A 23046-nucleotide genomic window follows, 5' to 3' on the forward strand; every position below is an offset into this window, starting at 1 on the left:
ATTTCTGAGTTCCCTTGTGGATTCTGCTTCAGCTTTGTTGAGATACAATCTACTTAAAATTATGGTGACAATGACTGTTTATCTTATAACCACTGTGAACTGTTGAATCTTCCTCAGTAGTTAATAATCCAGGGCCCCACTGCCCATGGTAAACAGATGGCATTGGAATTGTATTTTAACAGGACTGACCCAACTGCTTTCTGCTTCAAAGATACAGTATATTTCGTCTCCTGGGTCCTGGACTGAAGTTGAGAACAAAGCTTAACTCCAATGAATCCCCATTCAGACCCTGACGAAGCTGGGTATGTTTATAAAACTATAATTTAAAATCTCTAAATGTTTGCGTTTCACATGGCATAGAAAAACACAAACCATCTTTTCATCAAAACCTGAGCACGAACTTTCTACTTATTTTGAACAAGCAAATAAACAAACGTTTCCCTTTTATAAAAGGTCATGGGGCACACAACATATTATGAAGAAAAACCACAGATGCCTTTATAAAAGTAAATAGATGTTAACCTATACACCCCTGAATTTGTGTCTACATGACATCAGTTCAATGAAACTGGTGGTCTTGGTGATATCAAATTATTGGTGGTGTTCTAATGACTAGTTCCCAGTGTTGTGAGAATGCAAAGTCTAAAGTATACATGAAGTCAAGAAATTGTTTCCCAGTTCCTTGTTAGCAATTCAAGGGTCTGATAGGGGAATGGAGAAAGAGTCCAAAGGCAAGCCAATGAGAACAGGATTCAGAGGAGAGGCCCGAGTGTGAAGGCCTTAAGCCTTATCTGACACTAGGTGTTGTATAAATAAAGAAATACCTACATACGTAAATAACTTTAATTTTGCCTGAGGCTGGCCTGGAAAACTCATTCTCTAACTAGAGCAATATAGTTTTTTAGCAAGAGAGCCTGGTATGTCCAATCCAGGTACTTGGGTTTGAAACCATGTAAATATTCATCAGCAAGGAACTGGTTAAATAAACCAGGGTGCATTGATTCAAAAAATTCTATGTAGATGGTATACATTGATATAAAAATGATACAAGGTATACTGTCAAATGAAAAATGTTTTCTGTTCATACACGTGTGTAAAATGTGATCTGACTTACATTTTTTAAAAGAATAAACATATATTTGTGTACAAATGATTGACCCTTTGTGGAAGGATCTACAAGACATCGTTACCAGTAGATACTTACCCTCAAGGACTGATTCATCCTAGTGTCACTGAATGCAAGTTTGTGTGCCTGACACACAGGGAGGACAGACAATACCGAAATGTCAGAGTTTGGACCAGAGAAAGTTTGATTGCAGGGCCATGTGAGGAGGTGGGTGGCTCATGCCCCCCCCCAACCCCAAACCCAAACTCCCTGAAGGCTTTCAGCAAAGCCCTTTTGAAGGCCAGGCAAGGGAGGGGCATGGTTCGTTGTTGCAAGCTTCTTGGTGGAGGAATCCTTTGTTCTTGCAGGTGTCCACATAGGTCAGGTCACGATGATCCTGTAAACCTCTAACGAGATAAATGTTATTCTCTGTTCTGCAAATTTTTATCTCTATATGAATGAAAAAGTGTTACACCTTTAAAGATCAGAGCTTGGAGAATGGGCCATCCTGTCTATTTCAGGCTATTAGCAACATTCTTAAACTCAAAGCAAAAGCAATAGAATACAAAGGTTAAAGTAAAAGAAACAGATCTAATACGGAGTCAGATTCGTCCCTCTCTATTACAGTAGGAATGAACACATTTTTTTTTCACTTTTTGCCTTATACTCTTCTGTACGGTTTGAAAAAACCTCCCATCATAAGCATGTGTTACTTTTCTGATAAATATAAGGAAAATAATTAAAGACCAGGGCTTGAGGCTCACTTCTGAGATTGCTTCTGTGACACTAAGTTTTCTGAGTTTCAGTTCATTTTTCAGGGTTGATAAGAGGAACGAAAAGTATGACACGTGCAGAAGTCCTCCATACGTTCTAAAATGGGGTCCAGGTGTTTTCACCTCTTTTTTCAGATGGATCCCAGGAGCCCTCGCTTTGAGTGTGACGGAGCCAGATGCCAGCAGTGACAGCTGTAGCTAAAGTTTTCTCCAAGCTGTTCCAGAAGGCCAGGATTTTCAGACTGTACTTTCCCTCCGGCCTCTGACAACTGCCTGGACACGGCAGTGCCCACCCCCGACTCCTTCCTGGAGACACGTGGCTCTGTGTTCCCAGTGCAGTGGGAGATGCCTGAGTTATCTGGAAAGGGCAGGAGACAGCAGCAGAATGGGGCAGCTGTTTTCTGAGACATATGACTTCATGCAACCTTGGTTGGCAAACACATCGCCTCATCAGGAAGGGAAACCCAGCATTTCAAATGCTTTATGAGGCCCCAACTTAGCTCACACTGTTTATTTGGGCTCTTAGTTGAATATTGATCACTAGGATCTAGATAATGATTCACGGCCCCATCTGACTTGCAGCCCCACTTTATCTTCCAGGCGGGGAGGAAGTTCCCGCCAAGTGGGTCTTGGCTTTATTATGGCTTCTCTGCAGACTGGGCCCCAGCACAGGCGTGATACAGATTCAGAGAGGGAGAGACACACACACAGACTCACATGCACACATATACGTACACCACTCACATCCTGACACACATATCACTCACACACTCATACACAGCACATGCTACTCTCACTCACAACATATTACACCCTCATACCCCTCATACACACGCTACACACTCACCACTGCATATACTGTGAACAAACCTTCTGAAATATGCGAAAACATTGAGAAAACCGCTTATCAAAATAGAAGAGTCTTCTGCGCCAGTGAGTCAAAGCGTTTGGCCCAAAGAGCGATTCTCCCTCTAGATATCTAGGAGGGGCAACTGTAAACAATAACAGTGCCTTACGTGATGGCATTTAAAGACACAGGACAATTCACTACAATGGGGCTTGGCCAGTTCTGCCACCTTTTGGAGCTGTTGTTATCCTTTTTGTGTTCTGCAGTTTAGTGTAGCTGTCAGGATCACTTCTCGCCCACCGCCAGTCAAAACCCTTTTCCCTAAAAGTGTTGAAAGGAGGATGCCCAGGATGGAAAGGTGGGGAGATGGCCCTGTTAACCAGGTAGGTCCAGCAGAGCTGATACTTCTTGGGAGAACATCCTGGAGTTCTGGGAGATGAGGCAGGGCAGGGCTGAGGGCTGGTCAACAGAGCGGGAAGGCAGGAGAGTCATCTTGGTGGGGCTCCTATGGGGATGGGCTTCTGCCCCAGTCCACTAGGGCCTTGACTGTCCACAGCCTCCTGGCTGAGTTGCTTTCAGGCAGCAGGGAGAGACCCGATGAAATTTCTTCTACCTGAATCAGTTTGAGTTGCATGTCCATTAGCGAGTCTCTTCCTTTCCTTCAAGGCCGAATGTTTTTGAATCTCCTTTTCTCTCTGAGGTTGTCAATGCTTGGCACCAGCAGGCAGTCAAACACTGTTTATTGCATGAAAGAAGGGCAGCCTTCCTGATGCTGCCGTTCAGATATTTCTGTACGGTTCCCTACATACATATAAAGAGGCTTTGGCCATCTGGTGGGCATGAAGACTATTATAATGTGCTTGAACATTACCTCACTGTCTGAATATCTTTTCTTCTTTATTTATGTGCACTTCCTTGGTGATCTCATCCAGCCTCAGGGCTTTAAATACTAGTTATATACTGACAACTCCCAAATCTATATCTCCATCCCAGATCTCTCTCCTGAATCCTGGGCTCCTATACCCAGTGGCCTACTGGGCACCTCCAACTAGATGCCTAATAGACATCCAACCTTAACGTGTTCAGAACGACTCCTGATTTCTCCCTGAAACCTATTTCTCCTACAGGCTCCCCTCTCTCAGGATAGGCAGGATCTTTCTGGTTTCTCAGATAAAATTCTTGGATTTATTCTTGCTTTTTAAATTTCTTTCACACTTATATTTACCTCATCAGTGTGTCAGGTCTACATTTAAAGTATCCCAAATCTGAGCACATCCTAACACCTCCACTGCTCTTTTTCTGGTCAGAGCCACCTACCATGTCACTCTGTGGATGACCAGTGTCCTGGCTGGTGTCACCATGTCCTCTCTTACTTCTCTGCAGTTCGTCTTTTCCCAGGAGTCCTAGTGTTCCTTTAGAAATGTAAGTGAGATGAGGTCAGTCCTCTGCCTCAAAACCACTAGTGGGTCTGCATCTTGCTACGTGCACACCAGGGTTCTATCCCTGTCTGCAGCGGCTCCATGATCTTCACCCCATCACCCCATTTCATTTTCCACCCACTTGTCCCGTCATTCCCTCCCTCAAATCACGCTGGATCCCTGCCATTCTTCTCAGCACCAAGCAGGTTATCACCTCAAGGCCTTTGCTCCACTGGTCCCTTTGCCTGGAACACGTGTTCCTAAATATTCTTATGATTTGCTTCCCCCTTTATCTCAAGTCTGCTTCAATGACCCCATATTAGAGACACATTTTCCAACCAACCATACCATCTCCATCCCTGCCACGCCTACTTATTATCCATAACACTTATCCTTAATTTACAGGCTAGGTATACTTTTGTTTATGTGCTTATTGCCTAACTTCTCCTTCTGGAATGTAAGTTCCAGGAGATAAGGAACTTTATGGATTTTGTTTCCTTCTATACCTCTAGTGCCTAGAACAGTGCCTGGCTTTCTGTAGATTCTTCATATATTCTTGATGAATGGAGGAAGGAAGGAAGGAAGGGAGGGAGGGAGGGAGGGAGGAAATCGTGAGTTTCATTATGCCAGAACCCAAGCACATGAGACTACGAGAGTGCATGTCCTTTTAATCACGGACATGCAATAAGAAATACATTTTAGGGCTTCCCTGGTGGCGCAGTGGTTGAGAGTCCGCCTGCCGATGCAGGGGACACGGGTTCGTGCCCCGGTCCGGAAGGATCCCACACGCCGCGGAGCGGCTGGGCCCGTGAGCCATGGCCGCTGAGCCTGCGCGTCTGGAGCCTGTGCTCCGCAACGGGAGAGGCCACAACAGTGAGAGGCCCGCGTACCCCAAAAAAAAAAAAAAAAAAAAAAAAAAAAGAAATACATTTTACATTAGGATGCAGTTGACAGATATAGATACATTTAGTACATGGCTTGCACTATATTTTCTATTCTTCTTAATTCTATTTTAACATTTTCAATTTTATTTCCATAACAAAATACTGTTCTGGACTCATTAAGCTGATTTAACCACCAGCGGGTTATGAACAATGATTTGAAAAATGCTGTACTAGAGGGACTGGAAAGTCTTGATGGGGGATAAAAGTTAAAATGCAAATGGAGTAATCAGTCATTACACTATCCTGTGATTTAGAAAATCAAACTGCTTCCTTTGTAAAAATTTGGCATCTTTGTTAGAGTTGGGGAGAAAAAGGCAATATCCTAGCATGGGTGATTTGAAGAAGAGAGAGGCATGAGTTGGACGCTGATGGCAAGGTGTTTTCAAATTAAGATGAGGTTAAGAGAGGCTAGGGGAGAGGGAGGTGCCGGGAAGACCTCATCCTCACAGTGCAGGGAAGTTGGTGAGGGCCAACTCTTTCCCTGTACTGTCCACATTTCAGACTGGGACAAACCCAGTTTCAAACCCCACCTACCGCTCCTCTGCCCCACTGAAGACTTTTCCCATCCTTCCCTTCAGGTGGAGACTGTGTGTACAAAATACATAAGTCCTCTTCTGTCATCCACATCAGTGTCTTTCCCAGGAAGATGTAATTATTCTGGATTTTTCCATTCCAATGTTCCCTGCCAAACTGAGAGATGACTGAGTATGTCATACTCAGGTTATCTCCCAGATGCAGACGTGAGGCGTTTTGGTTGGTCTTACAATGATTGTTATCCGATGATGAACCTTTATTATGTGCCAGGCATTGTTCTAAGTAATTTGCAACAGCTCTATGAGATGGTGGTGTCATTAGTCCCTGCATTTTACAGATCTGAGCCTGATTAAATTCCTCAAGGTTACCTAGCTACTAAATGGTATACTAGGATTCAAACTCAAGCAGTCTGGCTCCTGAATTCTTGTTCTTACTTCTTGTTCTTAAAAATTATGATGACTGATATCATGGTGAAATTTGGTGCCAGCCTGTTGCTTCATGAAGGGAAATGAGGAGAGCTTCCAGGGCATTGATGATAGCCTACGAGATTAGGGCCAGGGCACACCCGTAGTATGAGTCTCAGTATCCTATTTTCCCCTGAATTCAACTTTTGATGGAAGTACAGTTAGCCAAGGCTAAAAATGGATTGTCTAATTCATAGATAGTGGACTGGCTGGAGACCTCTTTTGTTTGGTCCACTAAGTATTTAAAAAACTAGATCTTAATGCCTTTAGCTGGCTATGAACTTTCCTATTCATTACAGTCCCCACCGCTCCTTACTGTCCCCACTCTGCTCTTCACATGGTCACCTGCCTTGTTCCTGAAGGTGATGTGTGTGTGTGAATGTGCCTGCCTGTGTGTGTGTGTGTGTGTGTGTGTGTGTGTGTGTGTTGCTGTCTTAAAATGAGATCAAGTGCCAACTGACTTTAATCTGCTCATACCCCCACCCTGAGGCTTAGGAGAAGGCAAATTGGACATGAATTTAGCTAGTACTCTTTTCCCAGTACTTCACATCTAAGTGGGCGCGTATGGTTTTCTTTTGTTGGAGGAGAGCCCCTGGGAGCACCAGACCCTGAGGATCACCTGGTACCTCTTTTCCTGAAGTTGACATTGTTATATGTGATCCAAAAATAAGTGAGAGACTGTTGAGGAAGGAAGTCGAGGTGATGGTAGGTCACCCACATAAAGCATCAGCTCTCAAGGGTGAGTGAGGGCAAGGAGATAAGCCCTCAGGTCAAGTACAGAGGTGCTCAGGAACGGGCCAGGAATTTGAAGCAGAAGGGAAGGAAGTGACGGGGGATTCAGCGAGGGTATTATTGGCCTGCCGGTCACATGGCACTTGTGTTGGCAGCTTGCTGGACAGTCCTGAGACACAGGCCTTTACATTCGTAGAGAGTGTTTGGCTTCAGCTGATCATTAACACTTAAGTATTTAATGAGGCCCCACTAAGGGTCTGAATTCACTGTAACTGAATGAACTTTTACTATGGAAGACCTAAGCTCTTCATGAGCTCTGTGCTGAAGGTGTTAAGGAGAAAAGGCCAGATCTGCCGATTATCTCTAATATCAGCTCGTACTTAATCCCAGGCTCTTACGAGGGCCAACAGTGCCTCTCACTTTTTCTTTTTTAATGATCAGCCCCGTGCCAAGATATTATTTATGCCAAAACACAGAAACCTGATGCCAGAGTAAGAGATGGGAGGAGTTGGAGGAATCTTTTTCTCTAGAAAGATTTCAGAATGGAGAAATTCAGAGCAGCATAGACTTTTCTGTAGTCCAACAGATGGTTTGAATTCTGGAATTGTTACTTTCTGCCTGTGTGTACTGGGCAGATACTAAAACCCTCTGAGTCTCAGTTTTCTCATTTGTGAAATAAGGTGAATAGTGCTTATAGTATACAGAACGTTATAGTATACAGAATGTTATAATATATATATATATCACATATATAATACATAGAACATTATAGTATATAGAACATTGTCATAAAACTATTAAATGGAATAACGCATAAAATGATTAGCGCATGCCTAATACGTATTATGCGTTCAATAATTGTAATTTTTTTTAATTAAAAAATTTTTTTTTCCTTGGCCGCACTGCATGGCTTGTGGAATCCTAGTTCCCCGACCAGGGATTGAACCCGGGCCCTTGGCAGTGAAAGCGAGGAGTCCCAACCACTGGACTGCCTGAGAATTCCCAATAATTGTAAAATTTTATTATCAGTGTTTCTTGAAATACTTGGAGGAAATCTAGATGGAGGTTGGTCTATGACCTGTGACCAAATGATACTTTGTATGTTCCTTGCAATAGAACAGAAAGAAAAGTAAGAAACCCTAGCTGGCATTCCCAGTTCTAACCATGATGTGTCAGACCACTTAAGCTACCAGAAATTGTAGACAATAGAGTCTGCAAAGCATGGGCTTTGATCCAGACAAGCTTGACCTTGATCTCTATTTATTAAGTCATTTTGGACAATCTAGCTTGTGTTTATGGACCTCCGTTCCCTCATCTGTAAATGGGGATAATATTTTTTCCCAGGTTTGGTATCATAAAATACTGTAACCACTCCTAATATGTCAGTGGTTTCTATTCAGTTACTTTCAATGCCTATCTCTGTGTGTTAACTTACAATTAAAAAAAAAAATGGGATCTCACTGTTTATAAAATTTTGTATCCTGCTGTTTTCACTTAAGTGTCTTGTGATTATTTTTTAATAAATTGTGCTCAAGAATCTATTTATAAAAGTCTGCATTATAGTCCGTCTTGTGGAAGAACTAGTTTATTTAACCACGTATTATTTGAAACGTAGATTATTCCCGTTTTTCATTTAAAAATAAAATTAGAAATTTCTTTTTTTTTTTTAGAAATTTCTTGTATATTAATCATTTTTTCCATCTCTGGACAATTGCCTTTTGATCAGTTCCAAGAGGTGTAATTACGAAGTCAAATGATATGCCAAATTGCTTCCTTAGAAAGGTTGTACCAGTTTACAACTCCTGTTGGCATTGTATGAAGATGCCTGTCTCACCATGACCTCAGCAACAGTGGTCATCATCCCAGACTCTGTTCTGCAAAATGATTTTGTCTATGAAAATTTTTTATTAGCTGACTGGAGACATCTTGAACAGATAACAGTGTATTCCTATCCCAACTTCTTATCTGGTCAAGGCTGAGTGAGGCTTAGAGAATTGTCTTAGGAGTTCAGATTTCATACCAGGTTGACGGGACCAGGAGACTGCAAACATGCCATTCATTAGAACAAAGGGTGAACCCAGAGCTGTTTTTACATTGTCTTGATTGAAACACCACTGGCAACTTAGATTACCACCATCTATAAAATGGGGACTTTTATGTCTGTTCCTTGGAGGGATTTTGAGTAGGATTTAATGGTGGGCTGATGTATCTGGATGTCTGCAGAGCTGCACATATTACAGCAGTCACCAGCTAATGACTACTATGTGTATAGAGGGTATAATTGAGTGGGAGCAGAGAATTAAACAGCTGGTAGTAGCACCTTTTAGCAGAAAGTAGGAGCAGCATGAATTAGATGTAGCTGAAGTAGGAGTGGATCATGATGGAGTGATTATTCGCAGAGCACGTGTAAATCTCTAGAGCAACACTCACGCTCCCTCAATTAGACCACATCAAGCCCCAGCTTCACCTAGAATGTTCTCAAACTTTTCTTGTGTCAGAATCACCTGGGGTGGGGGCCTTGTTTTTTTAATTATTATTTTTTATTGAAGTATAATTGATTTACAGTGATTCAGGTGTACAGCAAAGGGATTCAGTTATATATATATTTTTTTCTTTTTCAGATTCTTTTCCATTATAGGTTATTACAAGATATTGAATATAGTTCCCTGTGCTATACAGTAGGTCCTTGTTGTTTATCTCTTTTTTTTTTTTTTTTTTAACATCTTTATTGGGGTATAATTGCTTTACAATGGTGTGTTAGTTTCTGCTTTATAACAAAGTGAATCAGCTATACATATACATATGTTCCCATATGTCTTCCCTCTTGCGTCTCCCTCCCTCCCACTCTCCCCATCCCACCCTTCCAGGCTGTCACAAAGCACCGAGCTAATATCCCTGTGCCTTGCGGCTGCTTCCCCCCAGCTATCTACCTTACTACGTTTGTTAGCATGTATATGTCCATAACTCTCTCTCGGCCTGTCAAAACTCACCCCTCCCCCTCCCCATACCCTCAAGTCCGTTCTCCAGTAGGTCTGCGTCTTTATTCCTATCTTACCCCTAGGTTCTTCATGACATTTTTTTCCCTTAAATTCCATATATATGTGTTAGCATACGGTATTTGTCTTTTTCTTTCTGACTTACTTCACTCTGTATGACAGACTCTAGGTCTATCCATCTCATTACAAATAGCTCAATTTCATTTCTTTTTAAGGCTGAGTAATATTCCATTGTGTATATGTGCCACATCTTCTTTATCCATTCATCCGATGATGGGCGCTTAGGCTGTTTCCATGTCCTGGCTATTGTAAATAGAGCTGCAATGAACATTTTGGTACATGACTCTTTTTGAATTTTGGTTTTCTCAGGGTATATGCCAAGTAGTGCGATTGCTGGGTCATATGGTAATTCTATTTGTAGTTTTTTAAGGAACCTCCATACTGTTCTCCACAGTGGCTGAACCAATTCACATTCCCACCAGCAGTGCAAGAGTGTCCCCTTTTCTCCACACCCTCTCCAGCATTTATTGTTTCTAGATTTTTTGATGATGGCCATTCTGACTGGTGTGAGATGATATCTCATTGTAGTTTTGATTTGCATTTCTCTAATGATTAATGATGTTGAGCATTCTTTCATGTGTTTGTTGGCATTCTGTATATCTTCTTTGGAGAAATGTCTATTTAGGTCTTCTGCCCATTTTTGGATGGGGTTGTTTGTTTTTTTGTTATTGAGCTGCATGAGCTGCTTGTAAATTTTGGAGATTAATCCTTTGTCAGTTGCTTCATTTGCAAATGTTTTCTCCCATTCTGAGGGTTGTCTTTTGGTCTTGGTTATGGTTTCCTTTGCTGTGCAAAAGCTTTGAGGTTTCATTAGGTCCCATTTGTTTATTTTTGTTTTTATTTCCATTACTCTAGGAGGTGGGTCAGAAAGGATCTTGCTGTGATTTATGTCATAGAGTGTTCTTCCTATGTTTTCTTCTAAGAGTTTGATAGTTTCTGGCCTTACATTTAGGTCTTTAATCCATTTTGAGCTTATTTTTGTGTATGGTGTTAGGGAGTGATCTAATCTCATACTTTTACATGTACCTGTCCAGTTTTCCCAGCACCATTTATTGAAGAGGCTGTCCTTTCTCCACTGTACATTCCTGCCTCCTTTATCAAAGATAAGGTGTCCATATGTGCGTGGGTTTATCTCTGGGCTTTCTATCCTGTTCCACTGATCTATCTTTCTGTTTTTGTGCCAGTACCATACTGTCTTGATTACTGTTGCTTTGTAATATAGTCTGAAGTCAGGGAGCCTTATTCCTCCAGCTCCTTTTTTCGTTCTCAAGATTGCTTTGGCTATTCGGGGTCTTTTGTGTTTCCATACAAATTGCGAAATTTTTTGTTCTAGTTCTGTGAAAAATGCCAGTGGTAGTTTGATAGGGATTGCATTGAATCTGTAGATTGCTTTGGGTAGTAGAGTCATTTTCACAATGTTGATTCTTCCCATCCAAGAACATGGTATATCTCTCCATCTATTTGTATCATCTTTAATTTCTTTCATCAGTGTCTTATAATTTTCTGCATACAGGTCTTTCGTCTCCTTAGGTAGGTTTATTCCTAGATATTTTATTCTTTTTGTTGCAATGGTAAATGGGAGTGTTTTCTTGATTTCACTTTCAGATTTTTCATCATTAGTATATAGGAATGCCAGAGATTTCTGTGCATTAATTTTGTATCCTGCTACTCTACCAAATTCATTGATTAGCTCTAGTAGTTTTCTGGTAGCATCTTTAGGATTCTCTATGTATAGTATCATGTCATCTGCAAACAGTGACAGCTTTACTTCTTCTTTTCCGATTTGGATTCCTTTTATTTCCTTTTCTTCTCTGATTGCTGTGGCTAAAACTTCCAAAACTATGTTGAATAAGAGTGGTGAGAGTGGGCAACCTTGTCTTGTTCCTGATCTTAGTGGAAATGCTTTCAGTTTTTCACCATTGAGGATGATGTTTGCTGTGGGCTTGTCATATATGGCTTTTATTATGTTTAGGAAAGTTCCCTCTATGCCTACTTTCTGGAGGGTTTTTATCATAAATGGGTGTTGAATTTTGTCGAAAGCTTTCTCTGCATCTATTGAGATGATCATATGGTTTTTCTCCTTCAATTTGTTAATATGGTTTATCACATTGATAGATTTGCGTATATTGAAGAATCCTTGCATTCCTGGAATAAACCCCACTTGATCATGGTGTATGATCCTTTTAATGTGCTGTTGGATTCTGTTTGCTAGTATTTTGTTGAGGATTTTTGCATCTATGTTCATCAGTGATATTGGCCTGTAGTTTTCTTTCTTTGTGACATCCTTGTCTGGTTTTGGTATCAAGGTGATGGTGGCTTCGTAGAAGGAATTTGGGAGTGTTCCTCCCTCTGCTATATTTTGGAAGAGTTTGAGAAGGATAGGTGTTAGCTCTTCTCTAAACGTTTGATAGAATTCACCTGTGAAGCCATCTGGTCCTGGGCTTTTGTTTGTTGGAAGGTTTTTAATCACAGTTTCAATTTCAGTGCTTGTGATTGGTCTGTTCATATTTTCTATTTCTTCCTGATTCAGTCTTGGCAGGTTGTGCATTTCTAAGAATTTGTCCATTTCTTCCAGATTGTCCATTTTATTGGCATAGAGTTGCTTGTAGTAATCTCTCATGATTTTTTTTATTTCTGCAGTGTCAGTTGTTACTTCTCCTTTTTCATTTCTAATTCTATTGATTTGAGTCTTCTCCCTTTTTTTCTTGATGAGTCTGGCTAGTGGTTTATCTATTTTGTTTATCTTCTCAAAGAACCAGCTTTTAGTTTTATTGATCTTTGCTATTGTTTCCTTCATTTCTTTTTCATTTATTTCTGATCTGATTTTTATGATTTCTTTCCTTCTGCTAGCTTTGGGGTTTTTTTGTTCTTCTTTCTCTAATTGCTTGAGGTGCAAGGTTAGGTTGTTTATTCGAGATGTTTCCTGCTTCTTAAGGTGGGCTTGTATTGCTATAAACTTCCCCCTTAGAACTGCTTTTGCTGCATCCCATAGGTTTTGGGTCGTTGTGTCTCCATTGTCATTTGTTTCTAGGTATTTTTTTATTTCCTCTTTGATTTCTTCAGTGATCACTTCATTATTAAGTAGTGTATTGTTTAGCCTCCATGTGTTTGTATTTTTTACAGATCTTTTCCTGTAATTGATATCTAGTCTCATGGCGTTGTGGTCGGAAAAGATACTTGATACAATTTCAGTTTTCTTAAATTTACCAAGGCTTGATTTGTGACCCAAGATATGATCTATCCTGGAGAATGTTCCATGAGCACTTGAGAAAAATGTGTATTCTGTTGTTTTTGGATGGAGTGTCCTATAAATATCAATTAAGTCCATCTTGTTTAATGTATCATTTAAAGCTTGTGTTTCCTTATTTATTTTCATTTTGGATGATCTGTCCATGGGTGAAAGTGGGGTGTTAAAGTCCCCTACTATGAATGTGTTACTGTTGATCTCCCCTTTTATGGTTGTTAGTATTTGCCTTATGTATTGAGGTGCTCCTATGTTGGGTGCATAAATATTTACAATTGTTATATCTTCTTCTTGGATCGATCCCTTGATCATTATGTAGTGTCCTTCTTTGTCCCTTTTAATAGTCCTTATTTTAAAGTCTATTTTGTCTGATATGAGAATTGCTACTCCAGCTTTCTTTTGGTTTCCATTTGCATGGAATATCTTTTTCCATCCCCTTACTTTCAGTCTGTATGTGTCTCTAGTTCTGAAGTGGGTCTCTTGTAGACAGCATATATAAGGGTCTTGTTTTTGTATCCATTCAGCCAATCTGTGTCTTTTGGTGGGAGCATTTAGTCCATTTACATTTAAGGTAATTATCGATATGTATGTTCCTATTTCCATTTTATATATTGTTTTGGGTTCGCTACTATAGGTCATTTCCTTCTCTTGTGTTTCGTGTCTAGAGAAGTTCCTTTAGCATTTGTTGTAAAGCTGGTTTGGTGGTGCTGAACTCTCTCAGCTTTTGCTTGTCTGTAAAGGTTTTAATTTCTCCATCAAGTGTGAATGAGATCCTTGCTGGGTAGAGTAGTCTTGGTTGCAGGCTATTCTCCTTCATCACTTTCAGTATGTCCTGCCACTCCCTTCTGGCTTGTAGGGTTTCTGCTGAGAGATCAGCTGTTAACCTTATGGGGATTCCCTTGTGTGTTGTTGTTTTTCCCTTGCTGCTTTTAATATGCTTTCTTTGTATTTAATTTTTGACAGTTTGATTAATATGTGCCTTGGCGTGTTTCTCCTTGTATTTATCCTGTATGGGACCCTCTGTGCTTCCTGGACTTGATTAACTATTTCCTTTCCCATATTAGGGAAGTTTTCAACTATAATCTCTTCAAATATTTTCTCAGTCCCTTTCTTTCTTTCTTCTTCTTCTGGAACCCCTATAATTCGAATGTTGGCGCGTTTCATGTTGTCCCAGAGGTCTCTGAGACTGTCCTCAGTTCTTTTCATTCTTTTTTCTTTATTCTGCTCTGCAGTAGTTATTTCCACTACTTTATCTTCCAGGTCACTTATCCGTTCTTCTGCCTCAGTTATTCTGCTATTGATCCTATCTAGAGTGATTTTAATTTCATTTATTGCATTGTTCATCGTTGCTTGTTTCATCTTTAGTTCTTGTAGGTCCTTGTTAACTGTTTCTTGCATTTTGTCCATTCTACTTCCAAGATTTCGGATCATCCTTACTATCATTATTCTGAATTCTTTTTCAGGTAGATTGCCTATTTCCTCTTCATTTGTTAGGTCTGGTGGGTTTTTATCTTGCTCCTTCATCTGCTGTGTGTTTTTCTGTCTTCTCATTTTGCTTATCTTACTGTGTTTGGGGTCTCCTTTTTGCAGGCTGCACTTTCGTAGTTCCCGTTGTTTTTGATGTCTGTCTCCAGTGGCTAAGGTTGTTTCAGTGGGTTGTGTAGGCTTCCTGGTGGAGGGGACTAGTGCCTGTGTTGTGCTGGATGAGGCTGGATCTTGTCTCTCTAGTGGGCAGGTTCACATCTGGTGGTGTGTTTTGGGGTGTCTGTGGCCTTATTATGATTTTAGGCAGCCTCTCTGCTAATGGGTGGGGTTGTGTTCCTGTTTTGCTAGTTGTTTGGCATAGGTTGTCCAGCACTGTGGCTTGCTGGTCGTTGAGTGAAGCTGGGTGCTGGTGTTAAGATGGAGGTCTCTGGGATATTTCCACCGTTTAATATTATGTGGAGCTGGGAGGTCTCTTGTTGACCAGTGTCCTGAAGTTGGCTCTCCTACCTCAGAGGCAGAGCCCTGACTCCTGGCTGGAGCACCAAGAGCCTTTCATCCACACAGCTCAGAATAAAAGGGAGAAAAAGTAGGGAGAATTAGTAGAAGTATGAGTAAAGAAAGAAGGAAAGGAGGAAAGGAAGGAAGGAAGAAAGAAGCAAAGAAGGAAAGAAAGGAGGGAGGGAGGGAGGGAGGGAGGAAGGAAGGAAGGAGGGAAAGAAGGAAAAAAGACAGAAAGAAAGATGATACAGTAAAAATAAAATAAAGTATAATATAGTTATTGAATTAAAAAATATTTAGAAAAAAAAAAAAGGGACGGATAGAACCTTAGGACAAATGTTGGAAGCAAAGCTATACAGAGAAAATCTTACACAGAAGCATACACATACACCTTCACAAAAAGAGGTAAAGGGGGAAAAATCATAAATCCTGCTCCCTGAGACCACCTCCTCAATTTGGGGTGATTCGTTGTCTAAAGGAGGGAAGGAAGGAAGGAAAGAAAGAAAGAACGAAGGTAAAGTATAATAAAGTTATTACAATTAAACTTAATTATTAAGAAAAAGTATTTTAAAAAAAAAAGTCATGGACGGATAGAGCCCTAGGACAAATGGTGGAAGCAAGAGTATACAGACAGGATCTCACACAGAAGCATACACGTACACATTCACAAAAAGAGGAAAAGGGAAAAAAATCATAGATCTCGCTCCTAAATTCCACCTCTTCAATTTGGGATCATTCCTTGTCTATTCAGGTATTCCACAGATGCAGGGTATATCAAGTTGATTGTGGAGCTTTAATCCGCTGCTTCTGTGGCTGCTGGGAGAGATTTCCCTTTCTCTTCTTTGTTCTCACAGCTCACAGGAGCTCAGCTTTGGATTTGGCCCTGCCTCTGCGTGTAGGTCGCCGGAGGGCGTCTGTTTTTTGCTAAGACAGGATGGGGTTAAAGGAGCCGCTGATTCGGGGCCTCCGGCTCACTCAGGCCGGGGGTTGGGGGATGGGGGAAGGAGGGGCACTACGTGCGGGGCGGGCCTGCAGCTGCAGAGGCAGCGTGACGTTGCGGCAGAGGCCGGCGTGATGTTGCACCAGCCTGAGACCCGCCGTGCGTACTCCCGGGGAAGTTGTCCCTGGATCCCGGGAACCTGGCAGTGGCGGGCTGCACAGGCTCCGCGGAAGAGGGGTGTGGAGAGTGACCTGTGCTCGCACACAGGCCCCTTGGTGGCGGCAGCAGCAGCCTTAGCGTCTCCCGCCCGTCTCTGGGGTCCGCGGTTTTAGCCGCGGCTCGCGCCCGTCTCTGGGGTTTGCGCTTTCAGCCGCGGCTCGCGCCCGTCTCGGGGGTTCGCGCTTTTAGCCGCGGCTCGCGCCCTTCTCTGGAGATCCTTTAAGCAGCGCTCTTAAACCCCTCTCCTCGCGCACCAGGAAACAAAGAGGGAAGAAAAAGTCTCTTGCCTCTTCGGCAGGTGCAGGCTTTTCCCCGAACTCCCTCCCGGCTAGTCGTGGTGCACTAACCCCTTCAGGCTATGTTCAAGCCGCCAACCCCAGTCCTCTCCCTGAGCTCCGTCCAAAACCAAAACCCGAGCCTCAGCTCGCAGCCCCGCCCGCCCCGGCGGGTGAGCAGACAAGCCTCTCGGGTTGGTGAGTGCTGGTCGGCACCGATCGTCTGTGCAGTAATCTCCCCGCTTTGCCCTCCGCACGCGTCGCTGTGCACTACTCCGCGGTCCCGAAACTCCCCCCTCTGCCTCCCGCAGTCTCCGCCCGCGGAGGGGCTTCCTAGTGTGTGGAAACTTTTCCTCCTTCACAGCTCCCTCCCACTGGTGCAGGTGCCGTTCTTATTCTTTTGTCTCTGTTTTTTCTTTTGCCCTACCCAGTTACGTGGGGAGTTTCTTGCCTTTTGGGAGGTCTGAGGTCTTCTGCCAGCCTTCAGTAGGAGTTCTGTAGGAGTTGTTCCACGTGTGGATGTATTTCTGGTGTATCCGTGGGGAGGAAGGCGATCTCCGCGTCTTACTCTTCCGCCATCTTCAAGGTCCCTCCTGTTTATCTCTTTTATATACAGTAGTATATATCCGTTAATCCCAAATTAACAGATTTGGGGGGTGGAGGCTTGTTGAACCATTGTTGAGTCCCACTCACAGAGTTTCTGATTCAGTAGGTACGTTTGGGCCTGAGAATTTGCATTTCCAATAGGCTTCCAGGTGACACTGATGCTGTGGTCCAGGGACCACACTTTAAAACCCACTGTCTGTAGTATCCCCTTGCAGCAGTTTAGCTATCATTAAATTAAACCAACACCTGCTGTGGATTTGTGTTTTTTCAGTGGGAGGCCACTGGCGTTTGCATACCAGCACCATTAAGCTTCACTAAAAAGCAGTCTTTTAATTATTTCTTCAGCACATGGTGTTGTGTCTTTGGAAAATGTAAATACAGTAAGTATACCTCTCCTTGATCCGTATCTTCATCTGGTGTACACATGTGGTCGAATGTGTATTGCATGGGCATGCCCAATATCGCAAAAAAGGAATATAGTCTAGCCAGTATTAGAATCAGCTGCTGCTTTTCAAAGCGGAGCTATCCAATTTAACAATGATTTACAATGAAAAGTGAAATTCCAGCCTCATTTCAGGCAAATGGAGGATCTCCTGTTTCCAAGGGCATATCTGTGAGAACTCTGGGTCTGAGTGGCCTGGGAAAGATAAGGAGACATTTCATAATTTCAGAGGGGACCACAGCCCATAGACACAGAGCTGTGGTCACTGAGCAGACAGCCCTGTTTGGTTCATCCCTGTTCCAGGGAAATGGCTCCAATCCAAACACATGAGCAGGCCAGAAAGCAGGATTATGTAATCACCTGGAAGCACAGCCTGTCACTGCAGCTGTCGGAGGAACCTGTCACAGTTGGTTTGCCAAGGACCCAGGGCCAGATGCCTGCCCTAGGAGGACGCATTCCCAAACTGACACCTGGGCCTCGGGACAGCCAATGAGATCCCACCAAGCAGAACAGAGGGGCCCAAGTTAGCCAGTGTGTTCCAAAGAGAAAGACGCGTTCTCTGTAGGAAAGGAAGAATCCCCGCAACAGGAGGCGGATGAGGAAAGGAAAGAGGTGCAGGCGTCTTATTAGATAACCACCTCCAGCCATGTCTTACAAAGCGTGCGGCATTCTGATGCTATTCTCCGGGAACCCAGATGCATCTGAGACATTTCCTTCCCAAGTTTACATTTAAAAAATTTTAAACTCCTATTGAAGGGAGGGAAACAAATGTCCTCATTCAATAGAGATTTATTTTAGCAGCAATGGAGGATTAACTTGTGATGAGGTCATTCCGTGTGAAACAGAGTTCTGAAAAAGAGTCAGTGCTAGGGCCTAATGTAGATATGATTACATTCTTCTTGACTTAAATCATATGAGAAGGATGGGCAAGAAGAAGGGAAAGAGAAAGGAGATTGGAAGAAAAGGGAAGAAACAGGATGTCAGTTGAGCTTTTTAATAACTGATTGCAAATAGCTATTGAGCTTGGAACTACTTCTTTCTAAAACTCTGTGTGTGTGTGTGAGAGAGAGAGAGAGAGAGAGAGACTTTATAATGATTACACATTCTGGGTGTGTCATGCATATGTATATTTGCACAAATGCCTGAGACATGGTCTTAAAAATTAATGAGCATTATTATTATTTTTAATGGTATTATTGTGTATTCAGGATGGAAGCATCACATGCAAAAAGAAGTCCATCCACAATGTTCCCTTACCTCTGAGGGTGTGCACACTGAATGTTGTAAGGTACCGAGAGGTGATTAGAGCTCGTGGGGAAATGCTGAATCTGTCTTGGAAATAAACCATGCTAATTTGTTCTAAGTGAGTAAGAGGCGTTCCTGAGCCTTCAAGAGACAGTCTGCATTCGACACTGTGATTTATGCTGCATTGTAACTGCATTACGCTGGCTAAGGTAGAGGCAGCCATCCCCCCCAGTTATTAAAGCTGTTCATTTCTCCTTAGTACCCTGTGGTGCCCAGGGTTTCCATGGTAAAAGAGAAAATAGCTGTTTTCCCTTCTATGCCTCTAGCCTGGGGTTCAATTTCCACATCCATCTGAATAATACAGAGCTCAGAGAAACAGAGGCACAGGAATTTAGATCCTCTTTGACTAAAGACGTGGAATATGAGGAATTTGCAATGTAGAATTTTTTAAAATTTTATTTATCTTCAACTTTTTTTATTTTCTCCTACCAAGAAGCAGAAAGTAGGATGTGGTTTAAAAATTCATCTCCAAGAAGCAGCAGTGTCCTGCGTTCTCCTAGTTCAGCAGTAACTCATGGGCAAGCAAACAATTCACAAGGGAAACCAGGAGACTTGGGCTTCTTGAGTATCAGTGAAGGAATCCATGGCTGGCCCCTGTACCCTTGGATTCATGTGTTGGCTTGTCGGTTTTTCTAGCTTCTCTGCAGCATCCCAGTTGGATAAAAGGAAAAGAAAACCATTCTATCTCTGTTTTTTGTGTCAACATGTACAGAAGCCCAAAATACTGATGGTGTGTTCTTTATCTATCCTATTTGCTGGGAATTAAAGCAATTGCGTTTTCATGGTGAAATAAAAATGGAGAGAGAAAGGTACACATGTGATACCCCAGGGACATTGACGTGGAGCTTTGAATTTGGGTCCGGGTGTATCTCAGTTTAACACAGAGGATTTCCTTATCTAGGGAGAGAGGAGGGCCATCAAAATATTTATGTAGTCTGTTGATGCTGGAGGGCGATGTTTATTGCCATGGGATGAGGACATTAATCTTATCACTTGTTTCCCTTCCACTGAGTCATGTTTACTTCCTATTTCTGTCAAGATCTGTCTTTATTCCTGCATTCCAATCCTTTTCTCTCTCCAGGTACATTCACTTATCTGCTTTTACATGTGGGCCTACGCTGGTCAACCCTGAACTGGCCTCCTGTCCTATAAAGGAAGGATGGAAGCGAGGCCAGAATCCTGCTAGAGAATCAAGGTCTCTGCTGTGATGTGCTGTTCTCACGTCCCATCTGACCTGTCCCTTTGAGTCCTGTGTGTCTTCAGGTTCCTCCCTTCCTGGTCTCTCACTACCGTTCACCCTCTTCTCTAGTTTCTTTATAAATACATGGAGTACACATACTACGTTCACATCACGTAGAGTGGCAGTTTGGTGGAGGCTTTAGGGCCAGCTGTTTAGTTAAAAATCCTAGCTCTGCCTACACATTGGCTGCGCAGCTTTGAGCAGTTACTCCACCCAAGTGTGCCTCAGTTTCTTCGCTGTAAAAAGAGGATAATGGAAGGACCTAAGTCATGCGACTGTAGTGAGACTTAACTGAGCTAAGACACTTAAAGTGCTGGGAAAGGCATTTGGCACACACTAAGTGCTATATATGCATTTATGGTCATTATAGTTCCTGCTGCGATTATTTGACCTTACGCATCTTATTTAATTATTTTTTAAATATATTTTTATTTATTTTTGGCTGTGTTGGGTCTTCGTTTCTGTGCGAGGGCTTTCTCCAGTTGCGGCGAGCGGGGGCCACTCTACATCGCGGTGCGCGGGCCTCTCACTATCGCGGCCTCTCTTGTTGCGGAGCACAGGCTCCAGACGCGCAGGCTCAGTAGTTGTGGCTCACGGGCCCAGTTGCTCCACGGCATATGGGATCTTCCCAGACCAGGGCTCGAACCCGTGTCCCCTGCACTGGCAGGCAGATTCTCAACCACTGCGCCACCAGGGAAGCCCCTTATTTAATTATTAAAGCTGCTGTTCTGCTTTCAGTGTGTGTTTCTTTCAGATTATCTCTTCGGTTGCTTCCACACTGCAGCCTGTGCTGTGGTTTTTCAGATTAGAATTTCTCACCCTGATTCAGCGTCCTGGTTATCTAAGAAAACAGATTTTGATTATTCTGGAGAAACCGTACTTTCCCCATTTTTACCTAAAGTTCTCAAGGTTGGAGGTTATGACGCAGGTTGGGTTCTCTGGAAGCAGAAACTGAGTCTTATATTGATTGGGTTAGGCTATTGTGGGATGTTGACTGGATATAGACACCTGCAGAAGGGCAGGGAGGAATTTGGATTGGACACAAGGAGAAGGCAAACGGTGTGATTCAGGCCCGGCAAAGCCCCAGCTAAGCCTACAGGCAGCTGGGGAATGCATATGGCCCTTGGCGTGACCCAAGTCAACTCAGAATATCCTGGCCTTTATATTCCTACATGGATAAGCTCACTTTGGGAAGGATGGGCCCTTGGGGGAGGCAAATCCTGAGGTGCTGGCAGCTGGGGGATCTCTGCAGCTTGTGGAGGGATCTGGCGGTGCGAGTCCACAGGTTCAATTCCCCACTAAAGGCTGCAGCCTTCCTAGGAAGGCGTACTACAACATCTCTTTGTAAAGACTTCACAACTTGGCCAAATGCCTTTTACTGAGATGGGTCGGGGAAGAAAAGGAGGTCGCCCAAGGGTAAGGGATAATGCTGAAGGAAGGAAGGATGGCTGGGAAGATGGATACACAGAATGGAACAGAGGTTTATGTTTTTATAGGGTCTCAACAGGGAAGAGAGGAAGCCAAGCGGAATCTTCGTATGGGAGGGACTGACAGCAATCTGGGGGATGTTGAGGAACCTCTATAGAAATATACCATTTCCACTTGCATTTTTTTTGGGGGGGGGCTTTGGGAAGTTGCTAATAGAAACTGTGGTGGGTTGAGTGATCAGCCCTCTTTTTTAAAATTTTAATATTTATTTATTTATTTGCACTGGGTCTTAGTTGTGGCCCACGGGATCTTCTTTGCAGTGTGCGGGATCTTTAGTTGCGGCAGGCGGGCTCTTTTTTTTAGTTGCGGCATGCAGGCTCTTAGTTGCGGGATCTAGTTCCCTGACCAGGGATCGAACCCGGGCCCCCTGCATTAGGAGCGCAGAGCCTTCACTGCTGGACCACCAGGGAAGTCCCTGGTCAATCCTCTTCATTAGCCCGGACTGAGGGGTTTCCCAGGATGCTTGCCTTTTAGTACAAAACTTGGGTCCTACGTGGGTTGATATCAAGTCTCTTCCAAACCACCTCACGGGGTTACAACTGAAGCCATGGAATAATGGAAGAGCAGAGGGTTGGGAAACCATGGGCAGATCTTTTTCTGTTTAGAGTGACAGGGAACAGAGGCATTATTGATGGTTCCTGCAGCGCCTCACATGTACTTGGCAGCTAATAAATATAGGTCAATTGGAAACTGAACATGAGGGCGATGAATTGAAAGAGAAAATGATTTGGAACAAACTGCTAAGGACAGGGAACGAAGAGTAAAAGAGGCAATAAATCTAGGATGCATACCAGAGCCAAGTGTCATAATGCACCCGAATACTTACAATGTCAGAGAGGTCAGGCCAGGTCGTGAGCCAGTGTCCTTGGTCCAGATCAGGGTGTTCCTGTGCCCATGTGTACAATGGAACAACCCTCTCTCTGCATGTGTCCTGACCTCGTGGATTCTGGAATATTCTTTCCTTCCTTCCTTCCTACTCACTCACCAGAGGGGTGATAAGTGTTTCAAAGTTAGTGAGAAGCCCAATTCTACTCTCTGGCATATCTACCCCTCCCCCGTCCCAGAGTGAGTGAGTCTCTCCTAGGACTGGACATGCTGTAGGGCTGGTTTAGAAGTTTGGGACTGGGGAGTCAGGTGGGTGAGGGTGGGTTTACCTGCCTCAGGAGTGCATTTCTAGGGGTTCCTTCCTCCAAGTCCAAGACCCAAAGGGTTTGGTGGGAACTGATCTTGTCTCTATATTGCAATGAGAGCGACATCTGCTTACCTTGTTTCCAAAATATGGAATGTGTTCCAGGAAAGGCTGACAAGCTGATACATTTCACTCACTGTGACCTTTGGACTTACTGACCTCATACAAACCATAGTTCACACTCAGTCAACAATTACATTTCCAGTGAAGAACTGGGCTCCCCACTAAGAACTTGCTCTTTG

At 43.1% G+C, this 23046-nt stretch overlaps 1 protein-coding gene across 1 annotated transcript in view; it reads left to right on the plus strand.

The window, feature by feature from the left end:
* The first annotated feature begins 236 nt into the window (after positions 1-236).
* Positions 237-23046, plus strand: part of NCKAP5 (NCK associated protein 5) — a 992075-nt gene continuing 969265 nt past the window's right edge. Inside the window, exon 1 of the mRNA XM_032638276.1 lies at positions 237-302. The gene's annotated coding sequence lies outside the window, so the exon portion shown is untranslated. The remainder of the gene's footprint in view (positions 303-23046) is intronic.

This window comes from Phocoena sinus, chromosome 7, assembly GCF_008692025.1.
Source record: "Phocoena sinus isolate mPhoSin1 chromosome 7, mPhoSin1.pri, whole genome shotgun sequence".
NCBI classification, from domain to species: Eukaryota; Metazoa; Chordata; class Mammalia; order Artiodactyla; family Phocoenidae; genus Phocoena; species Phocoena sinus.